Below are 11,033 nucleotides of genomic sequence, written 5' to 3'. Positions count from 1 at the left end.
TAGCCCACTGCAACCACCATCCAACTCCAAATTGGATTGACTGGCTGAGTGCCCCCAAATCCTCCATGGATACGCAATTTAATAGAAAGAAAAAACTCCACACACAAAGGAAAATATGCAAAAAATAATAAGACCACTTTATGAAACATAACAGTTTCAGCAATGTGGATATGATTATATCCTTAATTCAAATGAAATGTAACATACATGCTCTTATGTTACCCAAGGAAAAAAGAACCCTAGCTGATTATTTAATTTGTTCTTTTACTAAATGATTTAATTTTTAGCAAGCCATTACTCGAGGAAGAACATTAAAAAAGGCCATACCACATCTGGTGTACCTTATCTTTGACAGCCGTCAGTAATGGATACAGAGGGAAGACTACAAAATAGGAGTGCAACAAAACAGATGAGGAAAAAGATGCTAAGGAGAATTTGAGGAAGATGAAAAAGAGGTTAAGGTGGGTGGATGAGCTAAAATAATTCCCTTAGTTTTGTAGACAGCTGTATATTTGTGTGAGGCTTTACTCTCATGGATGAGCACCTATGGATTTCTAGAGAGGTAGCTCCAAGCAGGATCAGTGCTCAGATGGGGCAGCGCTCTGGGTTGTGCATGAGTGCTCCCTTACCTGATGGCAGTGATGGAGAGCAGCTTTCCTGCCTGCATGCACAGGCAGAGCAGCAGGGATTTGGCAAGCCATTCATTTTTAATTTGCTTTTCCTTTTAACTTGAGATGTTGTCTCTAAGATTCAACCAGTTTTAACTGCAAGTCCAAATTGTGTATCATCAAACTATGTGTTGGTGTCTTCTGTAATTGTTCAGTTAATGGGAAAATTAAGATTATAATAGTCCTACCAAATTCCTTTGTCCCAAACCAGGAAGATCTCTGTCCCAGTAGTATACTGTGATGTCCTCATGTCTCTTTCTCACTTCTTTAAATTATTCCATTTGGCTTCACTACTTGCCATCCCTTGATCTCCTAATAGGATGGTGACCCCCTGATCCCTTTCTAGGGACTCTGTTTGAAAGCTAATCTTTCCAGACTGCCAAACTTCCATTTGCTCCTCATTTCTCTTCCTCTGTGCCACCAGTCTCATCAGTCCCTTTCTACCTCTTGAGCTTTCCACTTTCTTTCATTATTTTTCTGCTAGGAAATTTAGCCTATTCACTGCTCAACCACCACAGTAGCTGCTGAGTAACAAAAAATCAGTGGACTGTTACATCGTTTGCAGTGGCTCATTTAGCAGTACCAGAAATGTTTTGTACAAGAAGAGCGCAGTGATTTCTATTTGTTCCTAATATTTGGAATATCTCCAGTTTGAACACTGCTGGGTTGGGTTTATTTTTTTTCTGATTTGGTAAAACTGAGCCTCCATTTGTGATCTGCGCACAGCACAGGTCCACAAGTAAGAGATGGAGGGTGGGATTTATTCCACCTGGAGAGTGTGGCTCATCCCTCCGCAGGATGGGTGTCTTTGGCTTTGGGGACCAGCTGCCCACCTCCCTGCCTGTGCCACTCCAGGCACCCAGCAAGGTTCCACCTGACACCCGCCCTTCAGGTGAGTCAATCTGGGTGCAGGAAATGCTGTCTCTGGCGACTTTGCCTGCTAAAGTGACTGCAGCACCCACAGTAAGGGACTGGACAGGTACTGCAGGAGGTAACACTGGAGGAGACAAGGGCATCACTCTTTTGGCAAAAGGCCAGGTTGTACAAAAGATGCCCACTCTACCCACTGCCCTGTCCATTTTTGGGTGACAGGTTATTCCTGGCCTTGCTGACAGACTTTCCTGTTCATACAGCAACTGTGGGTAGCAATGTTAGCTCTGACATTCAGACTTAATTGACTCTTATACCTCAGGGACACAGATCAGAACAAAAGGAGACTACGCTATAAATACACTGAAGTAGGCCATGCATCCTTGTCTGGAGAGCCCTCCGTCTCTCCTGTCACCATCTTGCCCAGGGGTTCAAGGAGACTGTAGGTTCTCCATGTTGCCTGCCCCAGCCACACAGCCAGGAGCAGCCACATGGCTGTGCAGCCCTCCTCCAGCACCTGGAGATGGTCCAGCCCTGGACCCACTGGGGGCACTGGACCTCACTATTACCTCCTGCATGCTAAAGAACATTCCCCTGGTCTTCCTTATCTTCTCAGGAACTGTTACTAATACCACATGGCTCACTTTGTGGCTTCTTGGAGAGCGGGGAGCGTGTTCAATCATTTCTTCAGCAGAAGCCGTAATTACAGTATTCTAATCTAAGGTGCAACTGCCACTGGCAAAAAGCCTCTGGTTAGGCAAAAGATGGGACATTCTAAACTAAAACTTGGGTGATATTGAGATTGGCCTGTATTACTACCTATGTGTAGTGACATCATCAATGAAGTCATTATTTGAGACAACAGGGGTTGCAAACTAGCAGTAGAATTTTTTTCATGCATGTAAACTTGTTCTGTGGCTATATATACATAAGACATACCTGTTGATCAACTGTAAGTAATTTCAGCCTGCTTTTCTGTAGTTCCATCACAACCCAGAAGAGGTATATAGGAACTAGGGGTAAATGAAGTCTGCAGGAATTCTGGAAGAGGCTTCTGAGGTAACCCCGGTGAGACTAGAAAGGCACTTGCCCTCTGCCTGACTCTTTCTTTTTAATATTTAAAAATGCAAACATTTTTGCTAAGCCATTTGTCAGTCCACTACTATATTTACAATGATAATCACAAGATCACTGTAAGTATGTAACTATGGTTTTGTGATGTTCTAAGACACTCAGTTGAATGGTATTACGTAATAAGAAATTGAAAATATTTTTCCTGTGCATTATTTTTTTTTCAGATCTTTGTTTAAAAAGTAAAGATAGTATGCCTTGAATCTGTAATTTAAAAAAGCAGCTGCTTTCACATGTCAGCAATACAGCATGACAAACTAGACACATATACACACACACACCCTTGAGCCTGACCAGCTTTCAATACATATGTATTTTACATTCAGTTAGTAACTTCTGTTCAAGGTTTCTCTCCAGATGTTCAGGGATGAGTTAAACACCACTTTGATTACAGGGTGATGTATTCCTCATATCAAAGGCTAGCAAAAGGAGCTTGTTTGATAGCAAAAGAAACAGCCAGTGGTGATTAAAACAAACAAATGTCCTAGGGAAATGTTTGAAGAGAACTGCAGGCCCTGATCAAAGCACAGGTAATGTAAGCACACAGGGCTAGCAGGAAGAAATCCTGTCTTTCATTAGACCAGCACACACCATTGGAGAAAATGGGCAACTTTTCATAAAAAGGCCTTTCTTCAGGTCTGCATTTGATCTAATAAAAGCTGTTCCATCTCCCTACCAACGCTGCTTCTCTTCTGTCCACAGACCACTGCTGAGTCAATACTCCTGCTGCTACAGCAGAGGAAAGTCTTGCTGGCAGATATGATTGATGCCACACTGTCTAGCACTTTAGGGGAATAATCTCATACCTTAATTATTCCAGTACAGAAACACAGCTCCCAAGGAGAATTTATCTGAATTATTGAAAAAGAGCTCTGTCAGAGGAAGAAGAAACAAGCACTTGAAAGACATTTGTCAAAACGCAACACTTCCATTACAACAAAGCTGTCTGAAGTCTCTGTCTCTCACAATCTCTCTCTGGCTTTGTGCAACTTTATTCCAGTGACTTTGGATATTTGTTTCTTAATCTGCAGCTATGCACCCCTCTGCCCTACCTGACTGTCTGGTTGTCTGCCAAATTGAGACAAAATGAGCTCTTCTGCCACTTTCTTCTAAGAGCTGTGAGACTGACAGGAAGCACGTCTGAGAGTGAGCAGAAAGCTGAGAAGAGCCCTCTCCAGCTCACATTTGCAAGGGGTTCACTGCTTTTCAGCTCTTCCTCATCTCTCGGCGGCACCTTTCTCCACCCTGAGGATTTGTGATCTTTGCAGGGAAGGAGGCTGAAATGATAACAGCCTGAGCCACATGCAGCATGGCAGAGAGATAACAGTGAGACAGAGAGGAAGAAGGGAAAGGTGATTAACTAGGGTAAGAATTTCTGCAAAGGCACAGAGGTGGGCAACAACTTGGAGAAAAGCAAGCCTCGAGTTCATATTTTGGCTATATAAGAGCATAGACCAGATTTTGGGATTGGAATTGATTTATTCTGAACATTAGTTGGATTCCTCGGAGAACTGTAGGATGGGACTGAACTGAGGGAGGTAGGTACAATTCCTGGGGTGGGAGTGTGGCTCCTATGTGAGAAGCTTGTTTGAAACTACCTTCCTTTCATGGGGATTTGCATGAGGTTCATCTAGGGGAAGAAGCAAGACAAAGACAAGAGAGACAAAATGTTAAGCCAAGCCTTTATTTCTTATGCTACTAAACTGAATCCTTTGTGAAACATTTTGATTGAAGGTAACACTGACACATGCTCCAGCTGTAGATCTGCCAGCTTGCTTCCAAGCTGTGATGAGAGAAACATTTTCACCAGCCTGCTCCACTGCCAAACAGGCAGGCAAGCAGGATTGAGACAGGGTAGCTGACTAATTTCCAAATGTCAAGGTTTGCCTTTAACTGTCTCCCTCCCCCCAGTTTTTCAGAGGCAGAGCTACCCATTTATGATGGCAGTGCCTTGGGCAAGAGAACTATTATTGCTCTTGGGACACTGGCTACCAGTGCTGCACGCTGCTCTTGAAGTCTCATCACACAGTAATCCCTGAGGAATGCAACTTCATCTGTTTCTTCAGGGGCTGTTTTTTTCTCAGTCTTTGTAATATTTTGTGAGAAGCTGCTGCGAAGTCCTGTGCAAATGTCACTTCCACTTTCCTTGTCAATGAAGAGTTGAGTTCTTGCTACAGGTCTTGGCTTTATACCAGTATGTACCCATTTATTCCTCTTACAGAGAGATACAGTACACTGTGTACAATACTCTCATCAGACTGCATGTATATAGTTTGAAAATAATGCATCGCCAAATGCATTCCCTCTCAGAGACAGAAGAGACAGTATGTCCCTGAATAAACATGTTACCCATCCAACCAATCCTTCCATGTTCCTGCAAAAAAAGGATCCAGGGAAAGAGATGAAATTGTAACCTCTCCCTGAAAGCTACTAACAGTCCTTGCCCGACTAGGACATGGCACAGCAGAGGTTTTCACTGGAAATGTTGCATAGCCATAGCATATTAGACCTAGGTCATGGTTTGTAAATCCCCAACAGCTCTTAATGACAGATTTGACTCTGTAGCAGTCAAAAATATAGTGCTGAAGTATATTCTCAAGAAAACAAGAAAACCCTCCAACAGCTGAGAATCAATGTTGGAAATGTCCATTACCTACTGCCCATCAGATTGCTCACACTGCAAACCATGAGATGGTTTGACAGCTGTGTTCTGCTGAGGCTGTAACTTCCCTGGAAACCCTCAGAGGTGATGCAAAATGGGGGTCACCCTACCTATAAGTCACATATATATCTGTGAACATAGAAAAGCTATGTGGAAAGGTGCAAAGAAATATATGAATGGAAGAATAAGAGCTCTTCACTGTGTGTATTAATAGAAGGTTAAGAAAAAACAGGGGAATCAGAATCTCCTCTCCCCTGAATGCACTTCAGCATAGATGTTCTTGTTTTTCTCTCCTCCCCCTTCTTTTGGCTTCCCCTTTCCACCTTGCTGACAATTTTAGTAACTGTTTTCAGGGTGCTACTTTTCTAATCACTGTTTCCAGTAAAGTTTTATTTCCTTTTGCCACATCTTTCTTTTTTTTCTTTCTTTATTTTCTCACTTGTTACACACCTCACCATACCACTGGTGCAGTATCCCCCAAACACACACTTCAGATTTGTGAATTCCTCCCCATTATCTTTGCTCTAGCCAAAGCCCCAGTGATCTTTGAACTCAGCTCCTTCTTCCCTGCTGAGGTCTTAACCTCAAAAGAGGCTTTTCTTCTCTCTTTACCTTTTTCTTATTTCACTGTTTCTTTTTATGTCGTTATCTCTCTTTTCTACCACCAACACAACCCCCTCAAAACTGCCTCTATGTTTCTTGCCTTGCAACATCTCTCGAGACTCTCCTCATTGAATTTCCCATAAGAATCCCTGCATTGATCACAAGGCCCGTAGAAACCCCTGCCAAAGTGATGAAATATGCATCGGCTCTACCTGTGCTGATAGTGGTAGCCTGTTCAAGCCTCTAACGTCAGTTATGAACTCTGCTGTTCACTTGGTATCCTGCAAAGACAGTAAACTAAGCACAGATTCCTGCAGAGCAAATAAAACCCAGAAGGGCTCCCCTGATGCTTTACATTACACTGAAGCTTCAAAAATGTAGGAAAAAATACATTCAACCTTTGCAAGACAAGGAAGTGCAGCAAAAATGTTAGAGAATTACTCGTTTAAAAGAGTTTCAGAAATGTGAAAGAAATAGATAGCGCTGGGTTAAGATGAGAGGTTGATACTGAGCAGAGTGGTATAAAACTTGAGAAATTTTACAGGAAAAAGAAGGAGATCGGGAGGAATTAGAGCCTGTTCAAATTCAAAGTTAAGTTAACTCAACTGTTGCATATGTGGAAAATCAGGACCAAGTTGGCTTAGAAAGGCTTAAATCTGTCTCAGCACCTTGCTGCTCCAGGTTCTCTAGTATTCAGTGTTTGTCCCTGGACCATAAAGTATTTCACAACCTAAACCCTCTGTAGCTTTATCAGTTCTTTGGCTCATATTGCTGTCATCCTAAACTAGGTCTAGAACAATTTAAGTTGCAGAGGACATACATAAGGGAATATCCTCGCACACAAGGCTGTAGTTTTTTTGAAAATTGTAAAAGCTTAAAGAAGTTAGCAATTTTCCAACCACTGACATTAATAAATTATATGAGGAAACAGGGTTGTAAATGAACTGAATCTTTGGATGAAGTACAAGAAGAAAAAGAGGACAGGCTCTTCTGCTGTCTTATTAGAACAAGGACAGGAGAAAAGTCTGATCTTCTCATGGCCCTTTGGTCAGGTTCTGAGGTACAGCCATGGCTCACTCTGGGGCAAGAATACTAAACAGACCTTTTAGCATAAGTCAGCATGGACAAGCAGCACCTCCAGCCAGATCATGGATGTGTCCCTCCTTCACCGACTAGCTGACCCAGGACTTAATAGCCTGTGACACCACCACTGACATTCGTCTGTGTAATTAACTTCACAGTAACAAATTTTTTGGGTGAGGCTTTTGCTCAAAACCAATGGATTCTGCTTCAACTGTTTTACCATGTAGTTTGTTTTCTCTAAAGATCCATTACAACAGTCAGCTTTAACTTGATTTCTTTGCTGTTTTTATATAACCATTTGCTACTACACCAGAGAACAGATGATGCCAGCCAAACACAAATTTATGACTTTGGTGACTACAGTGAAGTTGAATTAAGCGGTGTTTTTAGCCTCACTTGGCAGTGTTCCCTTCCTTCTGTTTTTGATAAATAACCAGTTGTGACCATAGAGTTTTAATAAACTGACAAGGTCTAGTTTCTTCATACAGGCCATGAGCTCCCTACCTGATAAGCATAAAAAAAGACTTACTAATACCACTATTTTTAGTTACCTTTTAATCCATGCTGTTCCTGTTTATATCTCACTTGAGTATTTAACTTATTATTTTTCTTCTTTTTTTTTTCCTAAATACCAGTAGAAATGAAGCAATGTGCAATGAGAAAAATTACCATACAAGAATGTTCAAAAGTATGTAGTTGTACAGTGCTCCCAGTGTAAACTGGGAGGAGAGGAAGAGCCAGGGTGAATAGTCCTTCGTTCAGACTAGGCTGCCTCTGTCATTTGAAAGGACAAAATAAAAGACAGTAGGGCATTGCCAGGCTGCACTTCCACTGCCATCTGAAAAGCGCCCAAGGGGACTTGTGCTGTACTAGTTCAAGCTATTTTCCTTCCCATCTGCTCAAGTTGTTTTAGAGAAGTGCATTATGCAACCTAACTGCTCTGCTGTAGTCCTGCTGTGCTGAGGTTCAAATGGATGTGGCAGTGCACTTTTAGGAGAGGTTTTGAGGAAAAGGAGTGATTATAGCAAACCAGGCCTTTCAGTCTGCAATGGTAAAGGTATTGCTATATGGCTATTAAAAGAAATAAACAAAACCCAAGCAAGAAACCCCCACAAAACAGAAAACCAAAACAAACCATAACAAACGCCTGAGGAAAGGTGAAGATTAAAACTGAGTAAGGCTGAACTACACTCAATTGTATCAGCCAGATGGAGCAATAGTGTGAAACCAACAAGGACAAGAGTAAAAATACATTATCTGCACAGCCTGGGCATTTGGCAGTGAAACAGAGATGTTATCATACACCTACAATCCAGGCCACGATCACCTGCAGTTCTTCAGATCGTCTGGTATCACTGTCAGTATCAGAAGTAGCACTTGTAAATCACATGTTAAGTGCTTGCCCTCAGGTAAGAAAAACCAAACATTCAATGTCTATTTGTGAAATGTGATAGAACATTCCTATTAATACTGCTTAATGAAATCCTTCTTTAAATTCCCTACATTTCCACTTATCCTTTACACAGGCCAGTATTACAAATGATACCATTTTTCTTGATCCTTGTTTATGTGATTATTATGCACCTCCCAGGTCTGTTTGGTAAATCAGTGTTTCTCTGAGAACCTAGATCCCCTAGGAAAAGCTTGACAGCAAGTTTGTTCGCCAGTTCTTCTCTGAAGCATCCAACATTCAGACACCACAGACATCCAACTGCTTTTTATGAGCAGTAAGAAAAAGTTGGTCACAACGATCTGTGTGACCAACTGTTTCCAGCTCAATCTACCCTTTTTTCTTCCAGTGGTGAAACAAGAAACCTCAAACATCACCACTGTACTGATTACAATCATATGTCAGCCTGTTATGTCACAGGTTTGCACTAGTCCCCAAAAGCCCATTTTCCCCAACAACAGCCCAAGCTGTAGTTCAGGAAGGTGTGGACGTACAGTATGAAAAGCTAAAGAGGCCATATGTCCCTTGACAAAAGAGTTGCATCTGGTGGTGCTGGCTCCAAAAATCACCCATATGCACTGATTTGGCTCTACACTGTGGTGTGTTCCTGTAACACAAACAGCTGTAAGTCATTGCTGCTCCCAGGATGCATTTGACAACCAGTTTGCTGCCTCCACTAAAAACTGATATAAGGTTGTCCTTGAGGTTGAGTACCAATTAGCATGACATGCATAGGCCTTCTGTTATTTCAGCCCTAAGACCTAATCCAATCCTCTTTACAGTTGAAGTCAGTGGACAGAACGACATCGAATTCCATGAGATTTGGATCAAGCTTCATGGAGCTTATTTTAGGAATGCCACAGATCTCAAGAACATATTAGGAAGCATCTTCCTACAAAAATATTAGAAACTATCTTAAATTGCACACTTCTTGAAGCTTAAACTAGCTATGGCTTGATTGATATTTCATTAAATGAATGAGAATGAAAAGTAATTAATTGCAGAGACAGCAAAGTATTTCAGTTTTTAAATTATTAAAAACTCATGGTATTTATAAATTACGGTTTATCTTCTGATCTATGACAGTACACCAAAGTCATAAAATTATCATTTTACCTCTCTCTCTCTCTCTCTGCCTCAAAGCAATATCAGAGCAAAGTATGACTCAACAAGAATATAGCTGGTAAATATAAATGTCTTCAAAAGAGTGAGCGCCACAGGATGCAAGTAACCTGTTTTCAGAGCACTGACTGAATTATGTTGACTCTATTCTAAAAATGTTCATCTTCATTGAAACATAAAAGAGATGGCTCTTGATACTTTTTGCTTACAGTTGAAAATTGAAAAGAATTGTGAGATATCTCAAAGTTATTTAAGGTTACTGGGATTCCAAAAAGTTCTGAGAACTCATAATTAATTAAAGAGCAATTGAACTCTGAAAAGTGATCATGTAAAAACAGTAAGCTGAACTCAGAGCATGTATACCTTGTATGTTAAATCTTATTTCTCACACTGTAGGGGTTTGTGGCCTTGCATAAATTACATTCAGTTTACCCTGTCACAGTTTCTAAACAAGAAGCTAAGAGAGAAACAAGAGTGAGAAGGAACAAATTCCTTTTGCCTACCTGACCTGTAAACTCAAGAGCTTCAAAAGATATCCACCACTTCTTTCTCATTAGCACTCTTTAGGGATGCAAGTGGAAATAAAATCACTGATGGCCCTTAAAACTAACTTATTTTCATGGCAAGTGTTGGACTTGTTAGCAACCCTATTTCTGAAGGCTCCTATTCAGGCAGTCTCTGTAGGCTTTCATCTTCCCGGGACAATTAACAGAGAAAAGCAAAGAAGACTTTAGATTGCTTTTGCCCAGGCAGTTTTCCAGACTTGCCAAAAATACTTCATAAATCCTTGTTCTTTCCTTCTAACTCATTTGTATACCTGTTTGTTCCTGTCAACGACTGATTAGTGATCAGCTTGATCTGATGTCATTTCCAGCACCGATGTTTGGATTTTGCAGCTTCCCCTCTTTGTGGATATTTGTTGTCGCATTTCCCCCCTGCAGACATTTTAGTCTTTTGTTTCACTTCAGGGTTTTGTTTCTTTGTGCAATCTTAACTGTAGATTGCTTTTTGGGTTAGGCCCTGTCTGTGCTATTCTCCAGATGGCACCGAGTTGTAAAATGACTAAGACATGACTGGATTATTATATGATTTGGTCCTGTCATGTGTGAGTTGTCTCCAATAATATTGCAGGTGTCTAAGGTGTGTGCAGCAATTGTTGTATGCCAGAACAATTCCTACCTGGCAGTGACAGCTGTTGGCATTACAGCTGATGCCCAATGGCTCTGCCAAGGAAGAACAATTCTGAAAAGCTGGAGGGGCTTCGGAAAGGCAAGATGAATGGAGATTTTGGATCCCACCAGTGCACTGGATGCATTTCTCTCAGTCTATATGTTGGTCTACAGTTCATGGATGGAGTCAGAGAAGCAACTGCAGTTTGTACTGCCTGAGAGAGTCTTTTCTAACAGAGAAGAAGGGACCATTACAGAAGTTGGTTCCCCATACT

This window comes from Pseudopipra pipra, chromosome 3, assembly GCF_036250125.1.
Source record: "Pseudopipra pipra isolate bDixPip1 chromosome 3, bDixPip1.hap1, whole genome shotgun sequence".
Taxonomy (NCBI): domain Eukaryota; kingdom Metazoa; phylum Chordata; class Aves; order Passeriformes; family Pipridae; genus Pseudopipra; species Pseudopipra pipra.
This window is presented reverse-complemented; position numbering follows the sequence as displayed.